Below are 22,357 nucleotides of genomic sequence, written 5' to 3' on the forward strand. Positions count from 1 at the left end.
GCTCTGCGGGGTCTCCGCATGATCACTAGATCAAGGAAAGGTAGCTACAATCGCTCCTAGAGCTGTTGGGTTCAAGGGAGAAGAAGAACAAGGCTAGCTCTTGCTTCTCTCTATCTCTATGGTGTGTGTGCTGTGTTCAGAAGCCCCCCCTTTGCATGGGTGCTCCGGGGGGTTTATATAGGCCTACCCCCCGGGGGTACAATTGTAATCCGGCTGGGCTCCGGTCCCAGCCGTTAGTGTCTACACTCGCCGGCTTCTCCGCCGGCTGTTGGGGCCCACCGACTGGTGGGTCCCGTCGGCTGCCGGCCTCTTGGCCGACAGGCCGGCCCCACCGCCTAGGGTCTTGCCGGCGGCTGCTTACTGTAGCCTCGCCTCTGATGACGAGGGCTTTGTCGAGGTAAGCGTGGCTACAGTGGGCCGCCTCGGGGGCTCTCACTGTAGCCTTACCTCGTCTTGTCTCCTTAATGGGGCTCCTGCTTCGAGGAAGGGGGTAGCCGGCTTCTGGGGGCCGGTTACGCCCTTGGCAGACTGGGGGAGGCCAGGCCGCCTCCGTGCCTCTCTCTGGCGGAAGGGGCCCGTCGCCCGCGGGCCGTACAGGAGTCAGTCGTGGATGACGTTGAGGCTGGCATGGCTACAGTGCCGAGCCGAACAGGAGACGGTCATCCCGTACGGCCTCCTGTGGCCATGCCTGCCTCGGGCCTCGGGGGTAGTGGGCTGCACTGCGGCCACGCCCCGTCTTGTCACCGTTATGTGGGTGTAGCTTTGGTGGTTGTGGTCTCGGCCGACTGCTTGGAGTCGGCGCTCTTCTTGGCCGGCTCCCTGGAGTCGGCCACCCCGTGGTTGTCCTGGGGGGAGGTCGTTGAGGCTGGGTCGCCTTCCGGGAGTCGGCTTCAGAGGTAGCCGGCCAGGGAAGGCGGCCCAATGCTTGGAGTGCTTGGAGGCCCAAAGCCCTGATAATTTTTTCAGAAGAACCAGGGGCAGTCGGTTAGGCTACCCGTGGCCATTTACTCCGACAGTAGTCCCCGAAGCTGATTGGGCTTCGAGGTGGAATACGGGTTGAGAAGCTCGATCAGCTTCCTATCTTGACAAGTTGGCAGCTGGGAGCCGGCTCTGGTTAGGCGTGCCGCCTTGGTCGAAAACTCCGGAGTCATAGGGCGGGAGCTCGCTAGTGTGTGCACCGGGCCTCGGGCCGGCCACTTGCCGTCTGCGAACCACGTGGCCTCCCTTGGCCAGAAAGCCTGCCAGCCCACGCGCGTGACAGGACGTCGCCGCAGGGCGGGGGCCCGCCACGTCCGCGCCTGGGCCCAGGCATGGATTCTTTGCATCCCGAAACCGCCCGCACGTCTCCTTGCGGCAGTTTCGGCCCGCCTTTAGGGCGCAATAATCGCGGTGCGTGCGAGGAATGGGTGCAGTTAATCCCACGTCCCCCCCCCCACGTCCGGCCTCCCCGGCCTCGCCTCGCGGAGCTATAAGTAGGGGGAGGTGGAGGGCGGCAGGCCCTCGCACGCTCCTCCTACTTCCACCATCTTCTTTGCTCGCCGTTTCTCGCGACAGCGCCTCGCCGCCGCGCTCTTCCGCTACTCGCTCCTCCGTCGCCGCACTTGTTCTCACCATGCCTCCCACCACGGAGCAGTATGGCGGGGATTGGGACGGCTCCAATGTCCACGAAGATCACGTCGAGTTCCTCCGCCAGACGCGACGGCTGCCCGGCGCGGACAAGGTGGAGGTCCGCCTCGCACCGGCGAGGGAAATTACGCCGGAGCCGCGGGAGGGCGAGCGGGTGGTCTTCCGCTCGCACTTCTTGCGCGGCATCGGCCTGCCAGTGAGCGCCTTCTTCCGCTCCTGGCTCGATTTCTACTAGCTCCAGCCGCACCACCTCACCCCAAACGCGGTGGTGCTGCTATCAGCCTTCGTCACCCTGTGCGAGGGCTACCTCGGCGTCCTCCCCACCCTCGAGCTCTGGGGGGAGTTCTTCTAGTCCAAGCTGGGCACGCGCATGCAGGGCGTGCCGGCTCAGACTGGCGCCTTCATCGCGTCGCGGAGGTCGGTCGCCGACAACCCCTTCCCCGTCATCACGCTGATCCAATCGGTGAAGAAGTGGCAAAAATCGTACTTCTACGTGCGGAACATCACCCCGCGGGGCGACTACATCAACCCGCCGGCTTACGTTGCCGGCCCACCGGCGGGCAGGCGGCCCCAGTGGTCCTTCCGGGCCGTGACTCTGACGCCGGCCGGGTCCGCCGCCGTCGCCCGAGTGCGAGAGCTGACCCAGTCGGAGGGCTTAATGGGGCCCGACCTGCTGGCCGCATTTGTCACGCGCCGGGTTCTTCCGCTCCAGAGCCGGCCTCATCTGATCTGTCAGATGAGCGGCCAGCTCGATCCGAGCCGAATGTGCACCAAGGAGATGCCGCGCGAGGAGGTCGCCTATATGGTGAACTACCTTGCGAACTGCAAACTCACCGAAGAGTGGCAGTTCGGCAAGGAGCCATATAGCCGAGCCAATCCGCTGCCTACGGTATGTTCTCCTTGTCTCTTTGCTTTGTTGCCGAGTTCCTCTTGGCCGACTCTAACTTAGTCGGTTTGTTTTTCGACAGAGCCCTCTTCTTCGGCCGGCCGGCGGGTCAGACACGGAGCGTCGATTCGTCCCAGACCGGACCGAACACGATCTGGAGGACCCCGACTTGGGGGCCGCCGGTATGGACGACAACATCGAGCCGGGCGGTGGCCAAGCCGGCGGCGAAGCAGGCGGCTTCAGGCTCGGAGTCACCTTCGACGACTGGCCGGACGACGATGAGGCCGAAGTCGCCCCGCGCCGCCAGCCGGCATCTGGACGCGGCGCGGATTCCTCCGCTGCACCGCCTGCTCGGGGCGGACGTCAAAAGCGTCACGCCGCCCAGGGTTTGTTCGGCAGCCGGACGAAGAAACCCTGGGGCGGGGCGGCAGCCACCAGGCGGGAGGAGGCGGCCGCGAAGGCGGCTCGCTTCCGCAAGACGGTGAAGCAACCGCAGACCGTGTAGGCGTAAGTTCACTTTCTTTCATATACTCTTTTTTCTTTCTTTTCTCTGGTGGTTCCTGAGCCCTTGTCTTTTTCTTCAATGATCAGAGCTCCGTTGTCGCTTGAGCGGGTTGCTGCTGCCTCCGTCGTCGAGCCGCCGAGGGGGTCTGGGAGCACCACCCGCCGTGTGGACCCCCGCGCCGAGCTTCAGGCGGCGACGGAATGGAACGCGCGGGAGGCGCGGGAGGAACAGGAGGCGTGGGAGGCGGAGGCACGGAAGGCGGCGGCCGCCCAGGCGGCACGGGAGGAGGAGGCGGCGAAGGCGCTCGCCGATGCCGCACCCAGGGCCCAAGCAGAGGCTGCGGCCGCGGAGGCGGCGGGGGAGGTTTTGATGGTCACCGCGCTGCGCGTCATGGCGCCTGGGGACGTGGAGCCCTCGCCAGAGGGAGCCAGCGGCGACCAGCCAGGGCTGGGGAGAGACGACGACGTCATCATCCTGGAGAGAGCGCCGGTGCCGACCCCGCTAACTGGGGCGGCTCAAGGCGGCCGGCCTAATCAGCCGCCTGCGCAGTCGGCGGGGGGCGAGCCGGCCGCGAGGACTGAGATGGCGGTCCGGATGCCGCCAAGCCGGCGCGCGGGGAAGGCTGCGTCGGAGCCACAGAAAGCCGCGTCGGAGGCGCAGCCGGCCGTGGGCTCCAGCTCGTCAGCCCAGGATGCGGAGGCGGCCAGCGCTACCTCGGGGTGGACGCCAGGCGGAGGGACGGCCGTGATGAACGTGGCTGCGCAGGACGTCTGGACCCGGCTCCAGGGCCAAGCTGCGGCGCTGAGGCAGTTCACCGACGAGTTCCTCGCGACGCGGGCGGCCATCCGGGTTAGTGTTCCCCTCTTGCTTCTTCTTGACTTTGATTTCTTCTTGATCTTGATTTCTTCTTGATCTTGATTTCTTCCGTGGGGGCGCGTCAGCGCACCCACTGGGTGTAGTCCCTGAGTTCCGAGTCGGCTGCTGAGGAGGCGGCTTGGAACTTCTTGGTGGATTTGTCTTTGCTATTCTTGCTCTTACTTCGAACTTCTGTCTATCTTGCAGGACTACCACAATCTTCGTGCGGCCGCCTTCAACTCCCAGGCTCGGGAACTGACCCAGAAGACCGCCGACCTTACTCAGAGCCGAGGTACGTGCTTTGTTCTTTATCTCATGCGGGGGCGCGTCAGCGCACCCACTAGGTGTAGTCCCCGAGATTCGGGCCGACTGCTGAGCAGTCGGATCGGATCTTCCTTGACGACTTCTTCTTACTGTTCTTTCTTTTTCTACCGTCTCTGCAGCGGCCAACGCCAGTCTGAGGGCGTAGCTGGGAGAGTCTCAGACTGCCCTTCGTGCCAAGGATGCCGAGCTCGCCGCCCTGGTGCAGGAATGCGACAGCCTGGCCAAGAAGTTGGCCGACCAGGAGGAAGGCCACAAGGCGGCACTGAAGGCTGTGCAGGACCGCGAAGCCGCTCTCCAGGCCGAGTATGAGACGGAGGCGGCTGGCTGGGCTGAGGCTAGGCAGACTCTGATCTCTGGCTATGGCCAGATCGAAGATCTGGTTGATGGTAAACCGCCTACCTCTTCGTCATTTCTTGCCATCTGCCACTTTGGCTCTTTTTCTGATTTGGTGCTCTTTTCTTCTTCTTTCTTCCGTAGAATATTTCCCTGGCTATTCTACTGCCGCCAACCAGACCATCGAGGCCCGTCGCCAAGCGTGAAGGCAGGCTGGCTTTGAGATCTCGCCAACCGCCGTCCGTTCGCTGGAGGAGCAGCTCTTGGCGATCCAGGCCCGCATCCAGCCGGCTCACCGACTGCTCCATCAACTTCAGCGTGCCGGGGCGCAAGTCTTGGCCGCCCTCTGGCCCAGCCAAGTGGTTCCTCGCACCCCCAGTCGGACTGCCCACTGGCTAGAGGTGGCAGTCGGCCGCTTCGAGGCTTGGAAGGCCTCGGCGGCTCGCTCCGGCGCCAGGCGGGCGCTGGAGTTCGTCAAGGCCTGGTATCCCGGCCTGAGCCTGGATCAACTGGCTACCTGGCGGCAGCAAGCCGACACGGAGCTGGAGCCGGCGCGGCCGGCTATCATCCGGCGGGCTTCGGCAATCGCCGACTACACCGACACCAGCGTCTTCGCCCCCGAGGTAGACGAGAACGGAGTCGCCCAGCCAGAGGAGTGGTTCGGGCTGAACCCGGCAGACGGTGAAGACTTGGCGGAGGAGATCGACTCCAGCGATGAGGGTGAAGAGGAGGAGGAGGAGGGTGAAGACGTCGAGCCGGCTGGTGGAGCAGCCGACCAGCCTCAGCCTGACCGCACCTCCAGCACTACGTCGCGTGCGAGTGCATCGCCTGCCGCTGGTGGTGGCCAAGCCGAGACCCACTAGGCGGCCGCTCCTTCAGCCGGCTGGGCCGTCTCCACTGACCAGCTCGGCCTCCGTGCCGCGCCCTAGTCTTTCATCTTTTGTTTTCCTGTCTTGTTACTTTTGGAACAATGTTTGGTTAAATCTGCGCAATTCCACCCACTGGATGTATTCGAACTTATGTCTGTTGCCAGCCTGTTGGGGGCTTTATTGTATATATAACTTATGCATGCATTTGGCCTTTCCTTGTACTTTGCTTTTTATCCTTCCGCTGTTTCCTTTGCCGCCCTCCCGTGGTTGCCGCCTCCCCAGTCCAACAGTTGCTCTGCAATCTGTAGCTGGAGGAGTGTTTGGCCAATTGGGGGGGGGGAGTACTTTAGCTTTGCTGGACTAAAGCTAAGTGTTTAGGAAGCCAGCCAGCCGGCTGTTCTGATAGTCGGCAGGCATGTTTGGAGGCCGTCTCTTTGCTATATAGGTTCGTTGTTCCTTAGCCATTTTTCATGTGGGCATCCTTTCTGCCTTGCCTCTTGCTAGTCGGACAGTCGGTTCTTCGAGCTGCGACTTTCAACAAGAGGGGACTCGGGAGCCGGCACACTACTTTTCTGACTTCAGGTAGAACTTTCAATATAGCTCAAGGCGACCAGTCCCCGGGCCGACTAGTCGAACCCGGTGCCAGACAAGAAGTCAAATGTAATAATACATTCATGGATATGACGCTTGTCATTCATAGATAAACAAAGGCAGTCCCCGAGTACTGTTCGAGGGGCCTGTTGGTTTGTACTTAATACAAAAGGGGTAGCATGATACATACTGCTTTCAACTGTAAAATCGTCTTAGGAGGTTTGCGTTCCATGGTCGCTCCGACTCCTTGCCGGTGTCGTCTCTCTTGCGTGCTCTTGGTTTTTGTGCGTCGATCAAGTAGTAGGAGTCGTTGCCGAGTGCCTTGCTGACGACGAAGGGGCCTTCCCAAGGGGCCGAGAGCTTGTGCTGGCCGGCTGTTCGCTGGATCAGCCGGAGCACAAGGTCGCCCTCTTGGAAGGATCTTGGCTTGACCTTGCGGTTGTAGTAGTGGTGCAGCCCTTGCTGGTAGATGGCGGACCGGCTGAGTGCTAGCAGCCGGCCTTCTTCCAGTAGGTCCACACCGTCTTCTCTTGCTTCTTTGGCCTCCTCCTCCGTGTACATGGTGATCCGAGGCGAGTCGAACTCGATGTCTGTTGGGATGACAGCCTCGGCACCGTACACGAGGAAAAATGGAGTGAAGCCGGTTGACTTGTTGGGTGTAGTGCGCAGACTCTAGAGGACAGCCGGCAGCTCGTCGAGCCAGTAGCCGGCCGATCGCTCCAGTGGTACAACCAGTCGGGGCTTGATGCCGGAGAGGATGAGTCCATTTGCTCGCTCGACCTGGCCGTTTGACTGCGGGTGGGCAACGGACGCTAAGTCCAGTCGGATGCCCTGCGTCGCGCAGAAACGTGCCAGTGCTCCTTTGTCGAAGTTCGTGCCGTTGTCGGTGATGATGCTGTGCGGCACGCCGTACCGAGTAGTGATGTCAGTGATGAATGTCACGGCAGTCGGCCCGTTCAGCTTCTTGATTGGCTTTGCTTCGATCCACTTTGTGAACTTGTCCACAGCAACAAGTAGATGTGTCAAGCCGCCGCGGGCTGTCTTGAAAGGGCCCACCATGTCGAGTCCCCAGACGGCAAAAGGCCAGGTGAGGGGAATGGTCTTGAGTGCAGAAGCCGGCAGGTGTTGCTTGGAACTAAAAACTTGGCATCCTCTGCAGCTCTTGACTATTTCTTTAGCATCCTCCAAGGCAGTCGGCCAAAAGAAACCATGGCGGAAAGCCTTGGCCACAAGTGATCTTGAAGCTGCGTGGTGGCCGCACTCGCCTTGGTGGATATCCTTGAGGATTGCCACTCCTTTTTCTGGCTCAACGCAACGCTGGAAGACTCCAGTGACGCTGCGCTTCACAAGCTCTCTGTTGATTATTGTATATGCTGCGGCTCGTCGTTGCACTAGTCTTGCTGAGATCTCATCAGCCGGCAGCTCTCTGCTGACTAGGAACTTGAGGATGGGCTGGGCCCATGAGGGAGCTGTGACTTCTGCTTCTGTTAATGTAGCCACCATGACTCGGGTGGGTGGGTTGGGTGAGTCGGCCACCGCTTCTTGTGTCGTTGCATTCCCCGGGCCCACTGCTGCAGTCCCCGGGCCGGGTTCTGAAGTCCCCGGGCCGGGTGCGACTACGGCAGTCCCCCGGCCAGTAGTCGAAGTCCCCGTGCCGCCTGCGGGGTTTCTCCAGTCGGATCCGGCTGTATCTGGTGCAGGCGGTACGAAGATGGAGTCCGACTCTGGAGACGGCTTGATGGACGGCTTGAGGAGGCGCTGGAGGGAGACGCCAGTCGGTATGGCTTGTCGGGTGGAGCCGATCCGTGCTAGGGCATCTGCTTGGTCGTTGTCGGCCCTTGGCACGTGAAGGAACTCGCACCCTTCGAAGTATCCGCTGATCTGCTGGACGAGGAATCGATAGCTCGCCATGTTCGCGTCCTTGGCGTCCCAGTCGCCAGACGATTGCTGGACCACCAAATCTGAGTCACCGTAGCACAGGATCCGGCGTATGCCAAGCTCTTTGGCTAGCCGGAGCCCATGTACGAGCGCCTCGTATTCGGCCATGTTGTTGGAGGCGGCGAAGTGGATCTGCAACGTGTACTTGAGCTTGTCGCCTTTGGGAGAGGTGAGGACGATGTCGGCTCCCAAGCCAGTGCGCATCTTGGACCCGTCAAAGTGCATCCGCCAATGGGTAGAGTCGGGAGCCGGCGGTAAGTACTGGGTCTCGGCCCAGTCGACGAGGAAGTCGGCCAGTGCTTGGGACTTGATGGCGGTGCAGGGTTGGTAGAAGATCGTGTAGGGCGCCAGCGCAATGGCCCATTTGGCCACCCGGCCGGATGCATCCCGGCTGCCTATGATCTCGGCGAGCGGGTCAGTGCACACGACCGTGATGGGGTGCTCTTGGAAGTAGGGCTTCAGTTTCTTGGCGGCGAAGTATACCCCATAGCACATTTTCTGGTAGTGCGGGTAGTTCTGCTTTGAGCTAGACAGCACTTCGCTGAGATAGTACACCGGCCTCTGGACTGGCTGGGCTCGGCCTTCTTCCGGGCGCTGGACCACAACAACAGTGCTGACGACTCGGCTAGTCCCGGCGATGTAGAGGAGCATGGGCTCCTTTTCAGTCGGCGCTGCCAGGACAGGCGGAGTGGTCAGCATTTTCTTCAACTCATGGAAGGCTTGGTCGGCTTGGTCGTTCCACTCGAAGTGAGTGGACTTCTTCATGAGTCGGTACAAGGGGAGAGCCTTCTCTCCTAGTCGGCTAATAAAACGGTTCAGGGAGGCTAAGCAGCCGGTGAACTTCTGCACATCTCGCAGCTTGGTGGGAATCTCCATCCTCTCGATGGCCTTGATCTTGACGGGGTTGCATTCGATGCCGCGTTCGGAGACCAGGAAGCCTAGCAGCTGGCCGGCTGGCACTCCGAACACGCACTTCTCGGGGTTGAGCTTGATTTGGAATCGGCGCAAGTTGGCGAATGTTTCTTTGAGGTCTTCCAGCAGGGTGCCGCGCTTCTCTGTCTTCACCACAATGTCGTCTACATAGACGTGGGCATTTCTGCCGAGTTGTTTCAAGAGGCATTTCTGCATGCAACGCTGAAAAGTGGCACCGGCATTTCTCAAGCCGAATGTCATAGTCAGGTAGCAGAAAGCTCCAAAGGGTGTGATGAAGGCAGTCTTCAGGCGGCCAGCTGGGTCCAACTTGATCTGATGGTACCCTGAGTACGCATCCAAAAAACTTAACGGCTCGCATCCGGCTGTGGAGTCTATCACTTGGTCAATCCGTGGCAGAGCAAACGGATCCTTTGGGCAGGCCTTGTTCAGACTGGTGTAGTCTATACACATACGCCACTTGTTATTCTTCTTCAAAACCAGAACTGGGTTGGCAAGCCATTCTAGAAAGAACACTTCCATGATAAAGCCAGCGGCAAGGAGCCGGGCTATCTCTTCTCCCACAATTCTTCGCTTCTCTTCTGACAGTCGGCGGAGGGGTTGCTTGACCGGCTTCGCATCAGCTCGGACATGTAGCTTGTGCTCGGCGAAATCCTTCGGGACACCCGGCATATCCTTTGGGGACCATGCAAAAATGTCTCGATTCTCACGGAGGAAGTCGACGAGCTCGCCTTCCTATTTACTTTCCAAGTTCACCCCGATGACAGCGAACCTCTCCGGGTTCTCCGGGTCCAGAGGTATCTTCTTCGTCTCTTTGGCAGGCTGGAAGGAGCCCTGCGCATCACAATCCTTGGGGTTGGGGGACAAGGCCGGCTGCTTGCCGGCCATGGCCACAACCCGTTCCAACATCTTCTTCTCTTCTGCCACCACGAGGGACTCGGCCAGCCGGCTACTGGCCATGGCGCACTCGATGGACTTCTTGTAGTCGCCGGCTACCGTGATGATCCCCTTCGAGCTCGGCATCTTCATCTTTAGGTAGGCGTAGTGGGGCACAGCCATGAACTTGGCCAGAGCAGGTCGGCCAAGCAGTGCATGATAGGGGCTCTCCAAATCCACTACCTCGAACCATATTGCTTCTCGGCGGAAATGATCTTTGTCTCTGAAGAGAACATCCATTTTGATCTTGCCGATTGGGGAGCAAGACAGGCCGGGGACGATGCCATGGAAGACGGTGCGGCTCAGCATGAGCTGCTTCGCTTTGATGTTCAGTTTTTTCATGGTATCGTGGTACAGTATGTTGATACTGCTTCCGCCGTCTATCAGGACGCGGGAAAATCTGGCAGTTCGTCTCTCCGTTGCGAGGGTGACGTCCAAGACCATTGCATAGGAGCCAGGAGAGGGCATCACCTCTGGGTGGTCGGCCTGGCTCCAGCTGATTGGCTTCTCTGACCAGTGCATGAACTCAGGGGTGCTAGTGGCGACTGCATTAACTTCTTGATGCTGTCTGCGCCGACTGCGCTTGTCGTCGGCTTGACTGGTGAAGACGACGTAGGCAGCATGCTCTTCGGGGAATTCGTCTTGGATGGCGCCGACTGCCGGCCGGGCCGCCGGCTGCTGGGGGGCTGGAGGCGGAGGCGGCAACATCCCCTCGCCCTTGGTGATGCGGGTGAGCCAATGGCATTTCCGGGTTGTGTGGTTGGACGGCTTCGCGCCGCTGTGGAACTTGCAGGGGGCGTCGAGAGCTTGCTCGTAGGAGAAAGACGGCTGCCAAGCCGGCCTGCCACCCTTCTTCTTGGGAGCGGGCCGTTCTTCGGGCTGCTCGTCTTCAACTGTGGCCACCTGCCGACTGGTGGAAGTCGGCATGGGGGCCTTGCGCTTGTGGTCGTTCTGGTAAGGGCGCCGATTGGGGTCGCCAGCCGGCGTCTTGGGAGCCGGAGCAATCACCTTCCCAGAGGCGTCTACTCGCAGCTCGGTCTTCATTGAGGAGTCGGCTGTGGCGTATTTGTCCGCGGTGATCAGCAACTCGTCGAGGGTAGCCGGCTCGTTGCAAAGGAGTCGGTGCTTGAGGAGGGTGCCCTCTTGGCACCCGGCGGTGAAGTACTCGATGGCCTGGACCTCATGCACCCCCTCGCAGGAGTTGTGGAGCACGGCCCACCGCGTGAGGTAGTCGCGGGTTGACTCGTTGGGCCCTTGGACGCAGAGGGAGAGCTGGCGAGGCTTGGGAGGCCTCTTGTAGGTGCTGGTGAAGTTGCAGACGAAGACTTCTGTGAAGTCCAGCCAACTGTTGATGCTGTAGGGCCTGAGGCTATTGAGCCATGTGCGCGCCGTGCCTTGCAGCATGAGGGGGATGTACTTCACGGCGACGCGCCGATTGCCGTTGGCTATGCTGACGGCCGTGGAGTAGTCAATGAGCCAATCCTCCGGCTTCACTGAGCCGTTGTACTTGGACATGTCTCTGGGGAGCGAGAACCCTTTGGGGAAGGGCTCGTCGCGGATGCGGGGGCCAAAGCATGGCGGGCCGACATCGTCTTCTTCTTCTAACGCCAAGGATCGAGCAAGGCGGTCGATCCTGTGGCGGGTGTCGTTCTCGCCGACTCCTTCTCGGCAGCCGAGTCGGTCGCCAAGAGTCGGGTGTGTGATAGGCGGCGGAGTGAGGCGTCTTTTTCTTCGAGGCGGGGGAGGAGGCAGATTTCCTTGGTGCTCTACTGCTCGAGGGCGGCCCTCTGCGTCGCGCTCGATGGTGATGCGAGTCCGGCTGCGGCTGGCAGCCGGCTCCTTGTCTTTCTTCTGGCGTGCGCCGCTCGCAGTCGGCTAGCGGGACGTTGCGGCGTGCTCTCGGCGCGGGGGATGACTATCAGCACGAGCGCCGGCTTCGTGCCGTTCTGCAGCCGCGTCGATCAGCTGTTGGATCCGTCTTGTCATGTAGGGGAGCTCATCGGCTCCCAGCCCATTGAGCTCTTCTGCAGCCGCCTGAGCGGCTCGCAGATTCTCGAGTGGGGTGGCGTAGACAGGGCGATCTGCCCCCAGCATGCTGGCGACGGCCGCGCCGCGCTTCTGGACGAAGCCGGCTCGGGCCGCTAGGCGGCGGCGTACCGAAGGCGGCGCGGTCGACTTCGCGCTGGTGGGCCTCGGTGAGGCGTCTCATGGAGGCTATCTTCTGGCCCTCCGCGATGAGGGCGAGGCGGCGTGCCTCCAGGGTCTCGGCGTCGGCATCGGCTGGGATGGGGACGGAGAGGTCGTGCATCGCCGCTTGCAGGGCGTCGTGGGCATTCTCGCCCGAGTTGGCGACGTGGCCGATGACCAGCACTTCGGTGACAGCGCTGCTGCCGCTGTCAGCTCGAGGGAGAGGGTCGTCGAAGACCACCACGTCGGAGGGGTAGGCGTTAAGTGATGCTGTGTCGGAGTCGACAAGCATCGGGTCGGTGGAGCCGACCGACTCCACATCTGCAGCAGGCTCGCTGGAGACGTGAAGCTGGTCGAGGAGGCTGACGAGGCGGCTCTCGTGGTAGTTTGTGCCTGCGTCGGACGCAGGCTCGTCGGAGATGCGAGTCTCGCCGAGCAGATCCGCGAGGCAACTCGCTGCGCAGGCGTCGTCGACGCCTTACAGCGCGTCGAGGCAAACGCCATCGGGCGCAGCAGGCTGGCTGCGCTCGCGGGGGAGGAAGAGGGTTCCCGTCCAGAACAGGTCTCCGGATGACGGTACACCTGGCCCCACGGTGGGCGCCATATGTCGGGTGGTTGGTGCGACATATGCCAATGGATGGCTTATCATTGTGGGTGCCAATAAAACATTGCCGGTGCTTGGAAACGGGATGAGGCGAAGACATGCACGCCGGCGGATCTTACCCAGGTTCGGGGCTCTCCAAGGAGATAACACCCCTAGTCCTGCTCTGCGGGGTCTCCGCATGATCACTAGATCAAGGAAAGGTAGCTACAATCGCTCCTAGAGCTGTTGGGTTCAAGGGAGAAGAAGAACAAGGCTAGCTCTTGCTTCTCTCTATCTCTATGGTGTGTGTGCTGTGTTCAGAAGCCCCCCCTTTGCATGGGTGCTCCGGGGGGTTTATATAGGCCTACCCCCCGGGGGTACAATTGTAATCCGGCTGGGCTCCGGTCCCAGCCGTCAGTGTCTACACTCGCCGGCTTCTCCACCGGCTGTTGGGGCCCGCCGACTAGTGGGTCCCGCCGGCTGCCGGCCTCTTGGCCGACAGGCCGGCCCCACTGCCTAGGGTCTTGCCGGCGGCTGCTTACTTTAGCCTCGCCTCTGATGACGAGGGCTTTGTCGAGGTAAGTGTGGCTACAGTGGGCCGCCTCGGGGGCTCTCACTGTAGCCTTACCTCGTCTTGTCTCCTTAATGGGGCTCCTGCTTCGAGGAAGGGGGTAGTCGGCTTCTGGGGGCCGGTTACGCCCTTGGCCGACTGGGGGAGGCCGGGCCGCCTCCGCGCCTCTCTCTGGCGGAAGGGGCCCGCCGCCCGCGGGCCGTACAGGAGTCGGTCGTGGATGACGTTGAGGCTGGCATGGCTACAGTGCCGAGCCGAACAGGAGACGGTCATCCCGTATGGCCTCCTGTGGCCGTGCCTGCCTCGGGCCTCGGGGGTAGTGGGCCGCACTGCGGCCACGCCCCGTCTTGTCACCGTTATGTGGGTGTAGCTTTGGTGGTTGTGGTCTCGGCCGACTGCTTGGAGTCGGCGCTCTTCTTGGCCGGCTCCCTGGAGTCGGCCACCCCGTGGTTGTCCTGGGGGGAGGTCGTTGAGGCTGGGTTGCCTTCCGGGAGTCGGCTTCAGAGGTAGCCGGCCAGGGAAGGCGGCCCAATGCTTGGAGTGCTTGGAGGCCCAAAGGCCTGATAATTTTTTCAGGAGAACCAGGGGCAGTCGGTTAGGCTACCCGTGGCCATTTACTCCGACAAGTGTAGTGCCAAAAACGTTCTTATATTATGGGACACAGGAAGTACTAGTATTTATTGCATTTGCCAAGGAGTGACCTCTTCCAATGAAATGGTGTTGCTAAGTTTGCTTCATTTAATTAGCTATAGACTCAAAATTGTCTTTTCACCTAGGTACACACGCTTAGCACCGTTTCTTCCTTGGGTCACCAAACTAGTCTCTCTCTTCTTGATTAACTTGCCACGTCAGACTTTATGCCTATGTGGCAAGCTTAAGCACCTGTAGGAGCAAGTAAGTACAATAGTGCGCTTTACATGGCATTTTTGCATATGTGGAGGAAAGAGAGGCAAGGAAAAAGTGGAGAAGTGGGCTCTCATGCAAGAGCCGGCCTCTACTACATGGTGGAGCATTGGGAGAGGCACCTGTATGGAGGTGGTCAGGAAGCGGGAGACTCATGCCGGTCGTAGCGCCGCAGTTAAAATGATAATGGCAAGTACAATCACGGGGCCCCACCTATCCAGCAGTAACTCGCTGTCAAATCACACAACCCTACGTTTGCAGCAGCCTACTCCCTCGTCTTCTCGCGTCTCTGTCGAACTGACTAGGCGGAACTGCCCCGCCTACTGCGCAGGAAAAGCCCGCGCAGTATACTCCCTCCGTCTAGGTGACCAAGGTGGAGAGGAAAACGAGAGAACTTAATGTTTAGTATTTGCTAAGGCTGGTTGTAATGGTACTAGCCTTAGCAATTTTGATGAGGTGTCATAGAATTAAATGAAGAAAGAGAGAGAGTTGAGTACTATGTGTCATACATGGCAATAAATAAAGTACTACATGATACTAATATATGATACATGGCGCAGGAGTACTAAGTATTATTAATACAGTTTTGCTAGAACTCATCTAGATGAGATATAATTTGGTCTCATTCATCTTTTATAGCCATTGGATGTGATGCTATATAAGATGCGTGTGTGCTGACGTGGGTTGTATTTGTTCTTGTGCAACGAAGTGACCACTGCATGTCATGTTTGATAGTCTCAAGTCATTAAAAGCATACAAGCCCCACATCTCTTCTTGGTTGATTCCTCTATTTATGTCAAAAAATAAGAAACAACGTGAGAGTTAATGCACCACACCTATGTGTTTACTATTTGGTTTTCGTAAGATGACTTAATACTCACCTAGACGGAGGGAGTATTCGATTTGACAGCGGGCGGTGCAGTTCCCGATACAGCTTTAATGCAGACGAGGGAGGGAGTAGCGGTTCCCGATATGTTGAACGGCCAATGCATCCTCCTTCAATTATTGCATGAGGGAAGTAATGGGAGGAGGTCCGGGAAAAGAGGCTGCACGATTTGAATGCAACGCAGTTTTCCCTCATTGCCCTCATATAAAGGCGCCCATCCATTCCAATGCATCTACCACATCGTACGCACCTAAGCATTTGCCTAAGCACCTACACTAAGCACAAAAGACCTCACTCCAGACCCATGGCGGCGATGAGCGTGAGCGGCCAGCGGCTGCGCCAGATGGTCCACGACGCCGGCCTGCGGCATGGCACCGAGGATCGTCTCCAGACGGTGTTGGAGACCGGCTGGTGGATGGCCGCTGTCGACGCCAACTACGACTCTCAGTTGGACCAGATGATCGTTGCCACCAGCAACAAATTGACCGTCCTCAAGAAGCTCGCGGACGACATCGCCGTACTCCTCCAGCCCGCGCGCCCGGGCTCCTCATTGCCTGCCACCCTAATCGGCCTCCATGGCCGGAACCTCTTTCAAGCACAGGTGGCCCTGCGACTGCCCGCCGACGCCACGAAGAATGTCCACCTGGAGGTCGCGCTCGCCGCGAGGCGCCTCACCCTGCAAGAATTCGTCGACCTACACATCCATGTGTACGAGCAAATCGTGTACATAGGTATCTACGAGGCCAGTGAGGACGCTACGACGTTGGCCTTCCTCAACCGGCTGGAAGCCTTGGATGCCTTTGCTGAGAAGCACCTCGACCTCGACACAAAAGCCGCCGCTCCTTAGCCGCCGGTCGGTGGCCCGGCGCACTAAGTTGAGGAGGAGGAGGTCGTACGTTCATGGATCCATCTTTCTTCTTGCCTTCTGTAACCACCACTGCGATCGCATCATCGTGCCCTTAATTCTTATTGTGCTGTTGCATTCTTGTTCCAGTCAATACCGACATGTGCGATCCCTTTGCTTAATTACATGCATGACTATAACTAGTACTCCATTCGTCAATTTATAAGTTGTGCTTACCTTTTCCATCAACTTCGTGCAACGCGTGGGCATCTTGCTAGAAACACTAGAATATGTCTATATAATCCGTATGTGATAGTCCATTTGAAATCTCAAAAAAGACAAATATTTAGGTACGGAGGGAGTAATATATTAGGAGTATATCAAAAAATAGTGATTTCTTTCAAGTTTGTGAACAAATACTACTATTCTACTACTTTGTATCCGTCGCAATGCACGGGCACATTGCTGGTAAAAGGAAAAGGCCTGCCGCGTTCACGTCGCACCCCCACACGCCCGGGAATTGGGAGTACAACACGGCCTGTCTGGCACGACACATAGCTTAGGGAAGGCGTGTTGCCTAGCATTTTCACTTTCATGTGGGACCACCGTTGAGCAAACCGACACCCCGCCTGCCGCTGGGTTGGAAAACAGAAACGAGGGGAAGATCTAGCTGTAGCACGGAAGCCAAGAAATTTGGTGTCAAACGGGGCTCGTTGATAGAGTAGGAGCATTCCGTACTAGTACTACTCCTACTAGTACCAAGTTTGTACTCCTAATACTATATTACTAGTACTACCACTATACAACTAGTAGGTACGTGCACGACACAACATCGTAGGAACAAAAAACGGGAAGATCTTGTTTTGGGTGATTTGTCTTTTTTTCAATCAACGTAGTATGAATAGTATGATGTGGGGGGCACCCATGAAGCTTATGTGGCTTGGTTGCATGGCTATGGAAGGTTAGAGAAAAATAAATAGATAATGTGTTTAGAGTGCACTCCACTAAATAGATATACTTTGGATCCATTGCAACGGACCGGCACATCTATATCTATACCCCCTATATAGTGTGTGAAAAACTTTGAAAGTTGGTCGTTGGATGAAGCCAATCCGACGGTACAAAGATGGCAAATCCGAGCACTACTGGCCGTTGGATATCATCCACCAGATTCTGCCACATGTATAATCTAGAAGACTCCATGGTTGAACTTAATTCATGACTAACTTTGCCACAACTAAGCTTAGGCAAAGTTATTAGTTCTTCAAAATGAGAGCCACAAGTTGGCAAGCCGAAGGGAATCTTGCCACATTTTTTGTGTGTATGTCATGTGGGGCCTTAGTGTGGCTTGCCTAAGGTGTGGCTTGAACCAAACACTCACCTAAGTTAATCAAGCTTGCCTAACCTTACATTCCACCAGATTTTGGCACATGTTAGAATCCAGAAAGCTCCACATGTAGAAGCATAATGCAAAACCACCAGAATCTCATGCGTGCAATGCACGTGTACGTTACTAGTACTAGTTGGTAGTAGTAAGAAACAAATTCCAGTTTTGGCATGAGCTCGTACTGCGGGAGCACCACAAGGCCTGCCGCAGGAGTTACATTTCCCTCTCGGGGCCCACGGGACCGAACTTCAGTGGCTTAGTGCCCGGCCTATGAGTCAATGACACGCGGACCTTAAATGCGGCTGGCCCACATGTCATTCTCATGGTGGTGGCGTGGTTCGCGACTCACTCATTCGAGATGAACCGGCCGGTGGTGGCGTGGCCGTGGCGAGGGTGCCACAGCTGGGCGTCGGGGCGTTACGAGGCGTAGATGGCCACACCGGCGGGTACTACCTGTAGTACATAAGTACTCCAGCTGAGGATTGATGCCCGGGACGAAATGTGTCACAGCCGCTCGATGAAAATTCGATGGTGCGGGATTACGGATCGGATCACAGCAGCGGAGCAGGCAAACCGCGTCCAGTCGGGTGTGTCTGCGATAGAAAGTTGATGGTCGCCGCAGTTCAGCTGGCCCGCATGTCATGCACACAAAGGCAGAGGAGCGGTGGGGCCGAGAGGGATGAGGGGCACGTCGGGGGGATGAGGATCCCCTGACGCGAACAATCCTACCATTCTGTCACTGACATGTGGGACCCATAAGCATGGGTCCCACCTGTCAGCGAAGGAAAGGCAGGGCAAGGCAGTGATAGCCATGTCAGAGGATCCATGTCCACGTCGGGGGACGTCGTGCCGTGGGTTGGAGCGGCATCGTGGGAATCGCGTGTGGGTGTGGCAGTGGTAGAAACAAGAAACGTGATGGTTGCCGTGGTTCAACTTCCATGGACAAGCTGTCATGTGTGCTGACACATGTATATCAAAACTAGAGTGTTTATATTTCAAGCACGTGCACAAGTATTATTCTACTACTTTGGATCCATTGCAATGCACAGGCCAGCACATTGGTAGTAGTAGTGTCCATCTCTATCTCTAGAGGCCTTCCCTCGTTCATCCTTTTCTCTCACAAGATAAACTACTCATACAAATGCATCTTGATGTTCCATGGAACGCACGAGGATGTTTCCTTGGGGGTCTCTCCAGCGCGGCGTGGCCGTAGTTGCAAGTTGACGCCCCTTGAGATGCCGACGTTGAGGGGCACTCAGATTTCCTCCGATGAGCAGGTAAGATGAGTTTGATCACGTAGTAAATGCATTCTAAAGACTACTTCCGTGTCCATTTCCTAATTCTCCCCCTGCCCACTGTTTCACAGGTTAGGCTTGGTGCGAGTGGAGATTGGCTTGCATATGTACGGGAGGGTACCAACATCAATTTGCACAACATTTACAACGGTGACACCGTTCCCATAGAACCTTTGTCCAACATTGGGATCAGCCATGCAACGGGCCACCGCATGAATTGGTACGATGGAACCACGGTGAGATTGAATAAGATAGCACGAACCTTGCACATGGCGGTCAAAGGCGGACCATGCTGTCTGCGGCCGATTTGTTGCCGTACGAGTAGGAAGACGCTGTGCTCCTTTCTAACCGCATCTTTGCGGTGACAAACCAGGGGACTTATTTTGTATGGGACACATCCTACGATATACTCCCTCTCTCCCAGTTTATTTGTTTTGAATCTTTTCGTTTTATAAGTTTCAAATTCAAATTTAGAGCTCCCCATCACATGTTGAGATTACAATGTCCATTAAATCATTGCGTGCATGTATAGTAAAGAAACAAATCTCGAGTTTGGCACGAGTTCGTGCTGCGGGAGCACCACAAGCCCTGGCGCAGGAGTTACATTTCCCTCTCAGGGCCGTCGGGACTGAGCTTCAGCGCCTTACTACACCTACCTTTGAGTCAATAACATGTGGACCCGATAGGTGACTGGTCCACATGTAATGCTCCCGTAGGCAGAGGGGCAGTGGGGCCAAGAGGGGTGAGCCACAGGTCGGGGGACGTGTGGTTTCATGGGTTCGAGTGGCGTCGTGGGAATTGCGGGTGGCTATGGTAGAAACTTGATGCTCGCCGCATTTTAGGTGGCCCACATGTCATGCACACAAAGGCAGAGGGGCGGTGTGGCCGAGAGGGGTGAGGCGCACGTCGGGGGGCATGGTGCCGTGGGTTTGAGAGGCGTCGTGGGAATCGCGAGATGAAACGTGATGGTCGCCGTAGTTGAACTTCCATGGACAAGCTGTCATGTCTATGGACACATGCACTGCATACCGATCACTGGAAGGAGTAGCGGAGAAAGCTCTATATGCGGATAAATAGTTCCTTATAGTCAAGCGGACCCACGCTACTACTCTGTTCCAAAGACATGCACACCATCGAAATAGTCCATCTATATCAATATACACCGAGAGGGAATAATTTTTTTACAAGAGAGGAAATAGTTCATCCATCCATAATGCCCTCCTGCTGGTGCAGCCTTTTCTCTGTGGGAGATGGCTTCGCAACAAGCTCTTTGGACCTTGCAGCTATCTCGAAACTGACACGGGCATCGAGGGCAGCATATTTTATCCGCTCGTACGTCAAGGGATAATTCTCCCATCCAGACGACCTTAATGCCACCGTCTCGTCACCCTTCCGAAGATTTGTACCGAGCACAAAATTTGCTACGAAGAATAGGGATGGTGTCTGTTTATCACAATCTTCTACAGGAATTTTGATTCTGGTTTGTAGGTTAGCGATGCTTTTCAAATCAAGGTTGTACGGCTCCAGCTTCTGTTTGTCCCCTTCGATGGCTGCCCCACAGAAGTATACATCCTCCCGAGACAAGAAATCGTGAAGCTCACCTGGTATGGAGGGCGAGTGTATGATGTGGTACACCAAAACATCATCTTCGAGGCATAGCTGAAGGACGGCGGCGCGCTGGATCTTCCCAGGGGCACGCTCCGTGTACTCTGCGTCGAGACCGATGACCCTCATCTCTAACTTTGCGAGGGAGTTGGATACATTGTTGATCCACTGCCGAACAACCCTTGGGTGGACGGTGACGGTGGCAACTATGCGCATCGAGCCTTCGACGAGGACATGTTGGACGCTAAAAACCTGCATCTCGATCTCTTTCGCCATTTGGAACCGCTGGAACGGAGGGCTATGGTTTGGAGAATTAGGATTAGATGGCTAGTCTAACTGAAGTAGTAGATGATTATTTAAAGAGGTTAAAACAATGTGAACGCAGTGGGGTTTGGATGCAAATGAAGATGAAGGGGAGGTGAAGAAGCCGAGGAGAATCGGTTCTCGATGGAGAAGTAAATGGGAGAAGTGGCATGCAGACAGTTGATTAGACGGCTAGGTAGACTAAACGAAAAGGCTATGCGGGTAGACTGATGAGTCGTACCTGTTCGTGTACGTGCCCATCCTTCCTGATAGGTGGCACCTATGCAAACAGATACAAAAATGTGTCATAGTTTTTTTTGAGCGCATGAGTGGGAGACACAACATTCTCTGGTTAAGGAATACTCCCTCCGTTTAGGTGAGTATAAGTCACCTTATGAAAATCAGGTTTTCCCAAAACCTTTAGGCGTGGAGCATTAACTTCCTGCACAATCCCCTCCCAGCCTCGTTAGCCAGCGTTCTCTTCCTCTGCTGCCGCGTTCTACCTTTCCATTTTTCCTCTTCTCAACTGTGGAACGATCTGCATGCCGTCCTTGATGCACCAGAACGACCACTGCATGCATCGCGATAGGGCGTTGATTGGGCATGCACGATAATTTGGTTCTGCTCGCAATATGGATGATACCTGAACGATGAAGTGAACAGGCATGCTAGCACGGGAGACCTATTTCCGCTATACAATTCTGGAGTACTCATGTTCCTACTAGTAGTAGTAGTAGCAGTACAACTGTGGTACACTTGATGGTCAAAATACTATTCATCCGATCCTCACAGTGAAGTGACAACACCCTGCGCCTGACACTAGTCCAGGCGGCGTGTTCGGGTTACCAAAGTCAGCCTCACCCTGTGCACTGTGCAGTCTGTCACCGCCGCTGTACAGCACATTGGCGCCTCGCCTCGTCTCCCTCTCCGCTCCCGTAGCACCACTCCATCTCCATCTCCTTCTCCGTCTCCGTCTCCATCTCACTGTGCCCCCGTGTACCGTCGCCTCACTCGCCTCCCCCAGTACCACTATTCCCTCGCTAGCCGCTCCAGCACCGACACCCTTCTCCCCCGTAAATCAAGCCCCCTTCCAAACTCCACCATGGCCGAACGCGAACCGCGCAACATCCATATGAGCCGCGATTGGAGCAATCTCCCCAGTGACATCCTCGACCTGTGTTGTTCGTGTATGGATATGTTGAGCGCCCTACGGCTGGCTGCATGCTCGAGGGACATGCACACGGCCATCGTCGAAGAGAGGCCTAAGCTTTTCAAGAGACCCTGCTTGCTGCTATCTGGTCTTGCGAGATTGGCTCACCATGATACGGAGGCGTGCATGATGCCCCTCGACTTCAATCCGATCTCCATTAGCTGAAACTTCTTTGCAGGTATGTAGTGGGTCGCCGTACATCATTTCCCTTGACATCGATCCGATCACCACACCCGAAACTTCTTGGCAGGTATCTACTGGGTCAGCATGAACTCCCACTGGATGGCTGCCTTCAGAGAAGATGGTAAAAAGTTGGTGCTCGTGAACTTCCAGACCTCCCATGAGATTATCCTTCCTCCGTTGGATTATATAGAGTATTACCATCGCGGTCCAAGTCATCTAGATTACTACGTCAGTTGGACGGACCTTGTTTTGTAGAAGATTGTAATCTGCCAAGTGCCCACACGACATGCGAATTACGCAGACTTCAAGCTAATTGCCTTATTCGACCGCAGACTCGCCTATCTTTACGCCGGTGCCTTCTTTAGCTGGAGACAACTCGGCTCGCAGTGGATCATCGTCAAAGCTGATACACACTTCTGTGATGCTATTGAACACAATGGCATCATCTACGCGATCGACAAAGCAGATGGCACCACATATTGCTGGGACGGCGCGTGTAAGTTGTTTCCGTCTCATGTTAATGATGACGCCATGACACTGTCTGAACTTTTTGTGATGATTGGCATATCCCTGTTTGAGAAGAATTTGAGTAGAACTATGGCAATGT

Source organism: Aegilops tauschii, chromosome 3, assembly GCF_002575655.3.
Source record: "Aegilops tauschii subsp. strangulata cultivar AL8/78 chromosome 3, Aet v6.0, whole genome shotgun sequence".
In the NCBI taxonomy this organism is placed as follows: Eukaryota; Viridiplantae; Streptophyta; class Magnoliopsida; order Poales; family Poaceae; genus Aegilops; species Aegilops tauschii.